General features: G+C 43.8%; 1 pseudogene; it reads left to right on the forward strand.

Moving 5' to 3' along the window:
* The first annotated feature begins 5,792 nt into the window (after positions 1 to 5,792).
* Positions 5,793 to 9,516, forward strand: LOC119366764 (annotated as a pseudogene).
* The last annotated feature ends 1,173 nt before the right edge of the window (positions 9,517 to 10,689 follow it).

The following is a 10,689-nucleotide window of genomic DNA, read 5'->3' on the forward strand; positions in this document are numbered from 1 at the left end:
GATAATTGTAGTAACGGATAGCCTATTATCAGCGGACATTTCGGGTTCTTTGTAGAACCAGCAATAATAAACAAAACAGTTTTGCTAAAGCACATCTAGATGTGCTATAAGTATTGCACATCTAAGTCCTATGTCATTGATCTTACGTCGAGATTTGTGTGGAAATTTTCTTTTTCTTTTTTCTTTTTCTCTTTGTGCTTGATTCACTCACTCAGATGTGCAATAACTAGAGCACATCTAGATGTGCCCTAGACACACCCCAAAACATAAAGGTTTCACCTGATTTACAGGCTGGGGTGACGATCTTTCTCAAGGTTTGGAGAATAAAGGTTTGATGTTTATACTAAATTAATAAACATAAACTTGATGTTTAACTAATAGACTAACGTTGAAATTTTCTTTGTGATCTCTTTTGGATACATTCATGATGCAAAATCACGTCTTCTCATTGATGAAGGTGTAATGCATTGGACGTGGCGACGCGCCCCCCGCGCGCGTCTGGGACCCTAGATCCGCCGCTGCCCAAGCTCCCCCTCTCGGCTCCTCCTCCCCCTCGCTACCGTCGGAGCGCGCCGCTGGGCGAAGCCTGTGCGCCGCGGGCGGCGGCGGGACATCTCCCTCCCTCCCCTGTTCGGGATTCCGGTGGTGCGGGCGACGCTGCTCGTGGGGGCGCGGGGTCCGGCGGGGTTCCCGGTGGCGGTGACGCGCAAATTCGGCGGCTGGGCGGCTGGAAGGTGGCGGGAGTCCCTACAGCGCTGGCGGCGGCGGTCTAGGTCGCGGCCCGACCTGGATCTCACCGGGCGGTTGTGGGCGCGGATGGCTGGTGGTGCGCGCTGGTGGGCCGGCGGTGGTGGCTGCTCTAGGCAGCGGCGGCTGCTACAGGTCCGGCCTGGCCAGTGGCGCGGGTACAGGATGACTTGGGCTACGGGCGGCCGCCCTTGCCTCGGCCTGTGGCTGGTAGGGGTGGCGGCGCAGCTGCGGCGGGCTTGGCGGACGTGTTGGCCGGATTCCAGCTAGCTCCGGTGGCTGGACGACAGCGAGCGGCGTGGTTGGACTCCCCGGTGAGCAATCTTGGTGGTACGTGGTGGTCTGCGAGGTCCCCTTGCCGGTGGACGGACCTTCGTCGGTGGCCTTGTGCGGATCTGCTTCGACCGCCGCGGTGGGGCGGCACAGTGGGTGTCGGTGGGGAGGTTGGTGGGAGGGATGGGCGGCGCCGTCGCTCAGGCTGCCCGTCGCCGGCACGAGATGTGCCGGTCGTGATGCGTCCGCTCCCCCTCCTCCCCATTCCCCATCTGTTTGTGTGTGGCGGCAGCTCCGGGAAGTTCAAGGCGGGACGCGGGCTGCGGTTGCATCGGTTTTGGGTGTCCTCTCGGACCAAAGCTGGTCACTTTGGATGCTCTTGGGGAGGTCCATATGTCGAGCGGCGGCCCGGGTGGCGGGAGGCGCGACGTTCTTGGGCGGAGCTTGCGTCTCAGGTGCGGGCAAGCAGCCATGGCCACGCGGGTGGCTTGTTTGTGGGTGGCTGGCAAAGCTAGGGTGCGTCGGAGGGAGGTGAGCGCTAGGGTATATCACCTGTCCAGCCGTGTTCTGGCCGACAGTGGCGGCGTCGGTGATGTCGTACCCTTCCTGAAGGCTCCGTCGGGCGTTCCCTCTCCCTCCGTCTCCCTCCAGGTGAAAATCTGATCTCTGGATCGAGCGGTGGCGGCTCTATGGTCGTTACCTTCTGGGAGGCACCGCTCTGGAGTCCTGACTTTGTCGTTGTCCGTTTCACCCCTCCATGGTGGTTTGTCATGATGGAGGTCTTTGCTGGCTCCAAGCGGTCTCCTTTGCATATTCGTAGTTAGGTTGGTGGTCGGTGGAGTGGTGTTTCGGTGCCCGGCACCTTTGTATCTTGCCTTGGGTGTGTGTGTTGTGTTCGTTGTGTGCGTTGGTGGCATGAGTTTGTATCGTCTCTAGGATGTATTGCAGTTATGCTTTATAATATAAAGCGGGAGAAAACCCTTTTTCGTAATGCATTGGACGTATCTATGCTAAAAGTCTGAGCAAACAATTTCGGCAACATACTCAAAATAAATGCAGTTTTCATCAACATACTCAAAAGTATATAACTTCCACTAATCTTGCACAGAAGCCATCTGGGAATGTAATTAGGCTCCACCTGTGCCCTGCACAGAGGGACCCAATTAAATAACTTAGATGTCCAAAGCCAATTCCTCCATGAATCTTCTGGTTGATCAACTTAGCTTATCCCATCCAATGGATACATCTCCAATTGATGATTTGATCCGGACATCTTTATCCTTAGTTGACAAGTTGTTCCCCGACCAATCCATGGGGCGGTTCTTGCTTTTATCCTGGGTAGACTCACTGAAACTTTCGGCTCTTCATATGTTCTGCAAAACTGGTTGCCCCTTGGTATTTTTGTTTAAAGCCTACAATCTCCCTAGCCAGGATTATCGCCACATACTTGGCCTCTTCTACTAAATACTTATGTCCTGACATAAGGGAGCATTTGAATGGGCTAAGCAATTGGCCTATCACACCTTTGACTTTGTTTGCTTGGTCAGCACTCGCTCGGGACCTCCTATTTAGCGCGCGTGGGTCAAACTGGCGCCCTTTCACACATGACACATGGCACCCCCAGCTGGGCTGACCCATGTGGCTATGTTGTGTACTGTAGTGGGGTCGACTGTAGCAGACCGAGGACTATAGCAAACTAGAAACCGTAGCGTTTTTCCATTCAAGTTTTAAAAAATTCACATTGTTTTTTCTAAACACGTGAATATTATTTGGGAATTGTTTTTAGAAAAGTGAAAATCATTTGATTTTCGAATTTTTTTTGAAAATGTGAACATTTTATTGAAATTTCAAACTTTTTGATATCATGATTTTTTTTGAAAAAATGTTTTTTTAATTCCAAACATTTTTGAGAGTGCGAACAATTTTAAAAAATGTGAACTTTTTTGAAATTCCAAACATATTTTAAATTGCGAGTATGTTTCGAAATTAGGAACATTTTTTGAAAAATGCTGAAATTTTTTGAAAAGTATTTTTTTTAAAATTTATAAACAAAATTTGAAGACATGAGCATTTTTGAAATTCTAATTTTTTTCGAAAGGTATGAATATTTTTATAAAGGGAACATTTTGCAATTTTTTTTTAAAAATCAAAGAAATACCAGTAAAGAAACAACATAAAAAATAAAAACGAAAAAAACCAGTAAAACTGAACTAGAACCTTTCAGAACATTCTAAAAAACCAGGGAAGAAATGTATAGCTAAATGGACCAACCCGTTTTGATTGCCCCGTGTGATTAGGCACATATTTCATGCTAGATGCGTCAAATAGGAAACTCTGGTTTCAAGTATGTACTCCAAAAAAAGGAGATGCATATTTGATGCAAAATGCGTCAAATAGGAAACATCCGAGTCAAGTATGTACTCCAAAAAAAGGAGATGTGAAATTCTCGGGCTTTAGCGATGTAATTTTAACTCTTGGATTTGTCACACGTTGATCTCGGCAGCGACTAGTTAGTGGATACCCCTTGAAGGCGATTCCAGCTGGCACGCTCCCAGGCTGTCACGTGGTGCGTCCTAGCGCAGCCTTGTATAGCGCTCAGGGCACACCCGTGGGACCACTTTGTTTTGCACGCAATTTTTTTTTGTAGGTTTAGGGGTTTTCAGATTTTTTACTTGGTTTTTCCTAGGTTTTCTCTGGAAAAGATCAATTTTTTTAGAACAGAAAAAGATCAATTTTTTCTCGCGTGAAGCTCATCATGTGAAAAGCACATTTGTGCTTCACGGTGAAGCACAACTGTGCATACGCCTGAAGTACAACTGTGCTTTCCTAAAACTTAAAAAGTGATTAGCGTAATTTGCTTCATGGTGAAGCACAACCGTGCTTCCGCGTGAAGAACAATTGTGATTCTCCAAAAGTGAAAATGCACAAAAATATGCTTTCATGTGAAGCACATATGTGCTTCCGTTTCCCCCCATTTCCGCCTTTTTATGTTCATTTTTGGTTCCTGTTTTTTTCAGGATAATATTTTTTGTCCAAACCTATTAACATGAGATCTAGTTATAGAGATTTCAACATGAGAAACTCAACGGTGAAAAGACTTCATGATTCAGATGCACGGTTCAAGAGATAACACATAAAAAAAAGAATCTATGAAAAAAGCACACAACTCCCCGCTTGTGTCAAGTGTTGCATATGCAGTGTGCCATTTATCAGCATCAAAGAAAGTGAGAGTGACCTTTACAAGGGGTACTCCTCAACCAATGATTTCGGTTCGGTTGATCTCTTGTGGTAGTAACCGAGATAGCCCATTGACAACAAAATGAAAAGGTGTTGGATAAACTAGGCTAGGCCCATATAACAATTAAATTAATTATTGGAACATCCATAAGGCCCACTCATGCATAGCAACTGGTGGAATTTTAGTCTCACGCTGGAAGTAGAGAGGGAGTTAGATCAATATATAACGTTGTATTTTCTACCTAAGCAATTGGGAAGCGGTCTACTAGACGCGACATGCACGTGACACTATTGGCTCATTGTGGTTCTATAAGAGTCCGCCCTCTCAGAGACAAAATATAGCCAGTCCCAATGATCTCTAGAGCTTTGCGCCCTCTCTAGGTCTTCCCATCCTGACAAGACTCGTGTGCCGGCCGCACCGCGAGAGCAGGCATCCAGAACCTCCTCCTATGATGACTTGCATGAACGAGGGTGAATAATGGTTCTTGGGGAGCATTCATGCATGTGATTGCTCGCTGCTTTGTCCACCTCCACGAGTGTTTTATACATGTCATGATCCAACAGATCTATTTTTTAGAGGATCCAACAGTGCTAACCTCGTTGCATAAACTGTTAGGTCTAAAATCCTTGAGATACGTTCTATTTATGGACAGTACTGCTGATAACTACTCCCTCCGTTCCAAAATAGTTGACCAAACTTTATACTAAAATTAGTACAAAGTTGAGTCATCTATTTTGGAACGGAGGGAGTAGTATACACAAAACTCTGGGTCCTTTCTTTGACAACAAACTGACACGTCTAAAATCTCTGTAAAACTCGAACTGAGAGCGAGCTAGTTATGGACAATATTACTCGAGCTTTGCTAAACTTATAGTTGTCTCTCCTCCAGGATAAGCTGAGTATGATATGCATGTAGCTTTAGCATCAGGTATAAGCCGGGTCCCAATTTGGGACAACCGCACTGAAGTTTTTTAAAGACGGTACAAGCTCAGTGCACTTGTAGGTTGTAGCTCAAGTTTTCTAGAAATGAGCAGCACGCGAATCCAATGCTCAGCTTTTCTATGGTGGTTTCCGTCTCATGCAAGAGCAACAAAGGAAAAGGTATATGTACAAGGAACAGTACGTGGCCTTTTTATTTTTAAACTCCCGAAAGCTCAGTACCTGCTATCCAAAATTGTACTGTTATATTGCAAAGAATGACCATCCTGACGACCGTGTGTGTGCAAGAATCAGAATTTTACGTTCTTTCGGCGAGTGGGCGACCAAGACCGCCAAAAACAACTAGGTGACCGTGACTGGCTCACGGGGAGTGCGCCATACTTTTTCTGTAAAATTAGTTTGCTGAGGACCTTTGTGTCGTCGCGACCCGATCGAGCGAACGAAGTTTCGCATGACTGGGTGACAGTGCTCCAGACGAACCCGGGGCCGGCGAAATGGCCAGAGGAGCCGTATGCCAGGAACTTGGCATATATATACTGAGGTGTGGTTCCACAATCACAGGCGTACACTTAAGAGCCAGCTCCTACCACAGCTAGCGACTCCTGCTATGCGACTGGCCATGGAGGCCTCCCCTCTCCTACTGCTCCTCTCACTCACTCTCTTACTTGCCACGTTTCTCCAGGCCAAGGCAGTGCCATCCCTGCAAGAACAAGCAGGAGCGCTCCTTGCCTGGAAAGCCACGCTCCAAAGCCACCCAGCCCAGCTGCACTCATGGTCAAGGGGAAACAATACTAGCACATGGCCCTGCAGCTGGTATGGCATCGAGTGCAGCAAGCATCAAGCAAGCCACCAAGAGGTGATCACCAAGATCTCTCTACGTGGGCTGCGGCTGAGAGGAGAGCTCGACGCCCTCAACTTCACGGCGTTGGCGACCATGACGAGCATCCAACTCTCACACAACAGGCTCACCGGGAGGATCCCTCCCGGCATTGTGTCACTCAGAGACCTCCGGTTCCTGCTTCTTCAACGCAATCAGATAAGGGGCCCTTTATCACCTGCTTTAGCATCATTGAAAAAACTACGGTGCTTAATGCTCCAGCAAAATGAACTCTCTGGTGAAATACCAAGGCAAATAGGAGAACTAGGAAATCTCGTGACGCTTAACTTATCTGCCAATCACTTGTTTGGTCCCATCCCGGGTGAACTTGGCTACCTAAAGAAGCTTGTCAGGTTAGATTTTACCTGCAACAACCTTACAGGCTCCATTCCAAGAAATTTAGGGAATCTCACTAAGCTCACTATCTTGTACCTTGATGTTAATCAGTTATCTAGACATCTTCCTTCAGAACTAGGTTATCTGGTAAATTTACGGGAGTTGTCTATTGGCATAAACAAACTCACGGGTTCCATCCCACATACCTTTGGGAGTCTGATTAACCTTGTTCTCCTGTACCTATCGGATAATGAACTTTCTGGATGTATTCCTCAAGAACTAGGTTACCTGGTGAATCTAAAATATTTGGGTCTTAGCTACAACAAACTAATGGGCACCGTCCCCAATACCTTTGGGAGTTTGGTTAACCTCACTAGCATGAACCTTCATGATAATCAATTCTCTGGATATCTTCCTCGAGGATTAGGTTACCTGGTGAATCTAAAAATGATGGATCTTAGCTCCAACAATTTCATAGGCTCCATTCCCAGTACATTTGGGAGTTTGATTAACCTCACTCAGTTGTATCTATGGAATAACACACTTTCCAGTTGTATTCCTCAAGAACTAGGTTACCTAGTAAATCTAGAAGACCTGGATCTTAGCTATAACAAACTAATGTGTTCTATTCCCAATACCTTTCGGAGTTTGATTAATCTCACTGGTTTTCGCGTCAGTGATAACCATCTCATGGGTCCTATCCCTAATATCTTTGGTTTTTTGACTAAGCTCACTACGTTATACCTCGATGATAATCAATTCTCTGGACATGTTCCACGAGAAATTGGCACCTTAAAGGATCTCCAAAATTTGCAGTTCGACGGTAACAATCTCTCTGGTCCCCTGCCACCTGGGTTGTGTTCCGGAGGTCGGCTGAAGCATTTTACTGCATATGATAACAATCTGATTGGACCACTGCCATCAAGTTTGGTACACTGCAAAAGCCTGGTTAGAGTTCGTCTGGAAAGAAATGAAATAAAAGGAGACATTTCTGAGTTAGGAGTTCATCCAAATCTTCTCTATATGGATATGAGATCAAATAAACTATTTGGACAATTATCATCTCACTAGAGGGAATGTGGTAATCTTACCATGCTACGCCTCTCAAACAACAACCTCACAGGGGAAATACCCACAAGTATGGGGCGACTCCCTTGGCTAGAGTTGCTTGACCTTTCATCAAACAAGCTTGAAGGACATATTCCAAGTGAACTAGGCAATCTAATTTTTTTGTTCCAATTGAGCCTTGCAGACAATTTGCTCAATGGAAGCATACCACAAGAAATTGGAGCACTGTCCAATCTGGAGCTGTTGGATTTGTCATCAAATAACCTAAGTGGTATGGTACATGAATCAATTGGGAATTGTTTAAAGCTTCACTCATTTAATTTGAGCAAAAATAGCTTGAAAGGAAGCATCCCAGCCACCCTAGGGTTATTGCACAACTTACAATACATGTTGGATTTAAGTGACAATTCATTTACTGGGGCAATACCAAGCCAACTAAGTGGCCTGATCATGCTAGATACTTTGAACATTTCACACAATAAACTTAATGGCTCCGTCCCTCAATCCTTCCAGAGTATGGAAAGCTTGATTTCCATTGATGTATCTTATAATGAATTGGAAGGACCAGTCCCAGGGAGTAAGATCTTCCAAGAAGCTCCAATACAATGGTTCATCCATAATAAGATGTTGTGTGGGGTAGTGAAAGGATTGCCCCCTTGTAGTAGTGGTGCGACTCAGAGCAAAGGGAGAAGGAAAGTATACAATGCACTTGTACTAGCCATAGTTCCTGCACTGATATCTCTTGTTCTTATTGTGGTGATACTTATGATTCAACATGAAAGGAAGAAATCCACTACAATTAACACCATTAATGTAACACAAGAAAACCTCTTCTCTATTTGGAGTTTTGATGGGGCAGACGTGTTCAAGCAAATTGTCGAAGCAACCAATGATTTTAGCGAAATACATTGCATAGGAGCCGGGGGATATGGATTTGTTTACAAGGCTAGACTTCCCACATCTGAAATATTTGCAGTGAAGAAGATACACATGATAGAAGATGAGTATAGGGTGAACGAAGCAGTGTTCAATCGTGAAATCAATGCACTAATGCAAATTCGGCATCGAAACATCATTAAACTATTTGGGTATTGTTCCTGTAGCCAAGGAAGGTTTCTTATCTATGAATATATGGAGAGAGGAGACTTAGCAAAAATATTGACAAACAATGGAAGGGCAATCGAGTTGGACTGGGGAAGGAGGACACATATTGTGTTGGACGTGGGCCAGGCTTTGGCATACATGCATCATGATTGTTCATCACCAATAGTCCATAGAGATATAACAAGCAAAAATATTTTGCTCGATCCGGAATTTAGAGCATGCATATCCGACTTCGGCATGGCTAAAATTCTCAATATTGGTGGTCAGAATCTCACAAGGCTTGCTGGGACGAAGGGATATATTGCCCCAGGTATAGAAAAATGAAACCATATATCAACTAATTTGTGCACTCCATACATATGATCATGTTAATTGTAATGTGTTTGATCATGATATTGAACTCTGTAGTTAACACATATACTAATAAACTTGTATTCATTGCAGAGCTAGCATATACAAAGAATGTGACGGAGAAATGTGATGTATATAGCTTTGGGGTGCTGATCCTGGAGATATTTATGGGATCCCATCCGGGCGACTTGCTCTCATCCCTCTCATTGGGCACCAAGAATAATGATGTTTGTCTACATGATCTGTTGGACTCGAGGCTTGTGCTCCCAGATGCTGAAGCCGCTAGAGAAATATACTGCATGCTCAATGTTGCAGTACAGTGCCTGGACCCAAATCCGTCACGCAGACCAACAGCACGACAAGCCAGTGATGAGCTATCTGATATGAAAGCATGTGAAGGCCATGTTGATTATCTGCATGTTGTCCTAACTAGTCCTGCATAGTAGTCCCTATGGCCATGGATGATGACTTCATGTCATGTTGTTTCTTCTTTGCAACCAACATACCTACTTTCTTAAGAAGAGTAGTTTCGTCTATAGCTAGCAATAAACATATAATTCAGACTGTATATATGGCACTAGCAAATTTGTAATGTAAACATACTGCCATTAACAAACAACTTGATTTTCTTTTAACATTGTACAATGTGATAGTTGCATTTAAATTAAGCACATTAGTTAGTATTGAAGCATTGAAGGCTCCCTAAGAGAGTATGTGGTATGCCCAAAACGTATCATAAATTTTTGCTTATTTCATGCCATATTTATATTAAACTAGCCATGTTTCCTGCGCATTTACGTGGCTAAATTTGCTATATATTCTTTTATCATGTTAATTTTTCTCTGTCTGTATTATTTTATAATATTTAAGGCTGCATTAATATTAATCTAAATAACTAGTCAACATTTACATCTTGAGAAAACATGACTAACTTTGTAGACTCCCCCTCCCCTATTTTTTGTATTAAGTTATTGGCAAAGACTTTGGCGTGTGATGGTCAAAGGTCAAAAACATCGTGGTATATGTCCCATAATCTAAATCTATTAGCTCTTATCTTATTTTCAAATTTTCCCGATTCCACTCATTTTCATCCCTTGATAATTTTTCCCAAATATTATTTTACAGAGATCCAGAGAAAATCTAAACATTGATGAACCCTCTTGTCCATTCCATGATCAGCCTCACATTTGGCAAGATTACAATTATGCTTTCTTTATTAACTAGTGCGTTGTGACCTGTGCATTTGCGCGGCTAGATTTAAAATACAATGTTATGTTTGGTGGCTTTGTCCAACACTTCCTTTCTTGCAACTCGTTATTTGATTTGATTCATACAGACCTTAGCTTTGGCATTCATCACATTGTACACAAGCTTTACGTAAAACACAAGCCTTAGTGAAAATATCAATATACTTTCGTAGAAGTGTTTGACAGTTGAAGGACAATGCAATTGAGGTTCAAGCCCTATTTGTAACACCATTAACATTTAGAGTAATCCCTAGTTTTTCATATTTTCCTTGTCATCTCTTGATGTTTGTATCCCTCCAACAAACTTTGGAATTGTTCTACCAAGAACTAAATCTAATCATTATAAGAAACACCTCTATTTGGAGTCATTGTTGTCGAATGAATGCATCTATCGTATTGATTGAATTCCTACTGTTCATGCATCTTTGGATTTTTTTACCTAGATGTCCCTCACTTCTATGCATCATATTTATAGAAAATTGATACACCCAAAAGGAGCATCACTGTGG

Source organism: Triticum dicoccoides, chromosome 2B (genome assembly GCF_002162155.2).
Source record: "Triticum dicoccoides isolate Atlit2015 ecotype Zavitan chromosome 2B, WEW_v2.0, whole genome shotgun sequence".
Taxonomy (NCBI): domain Eukaryota; kingdom Viridiplantae; phylum Streptophyta; class Magnoliopsida; order Poales; family Poaceae; genus Triticum; species Triticum dicoccoides.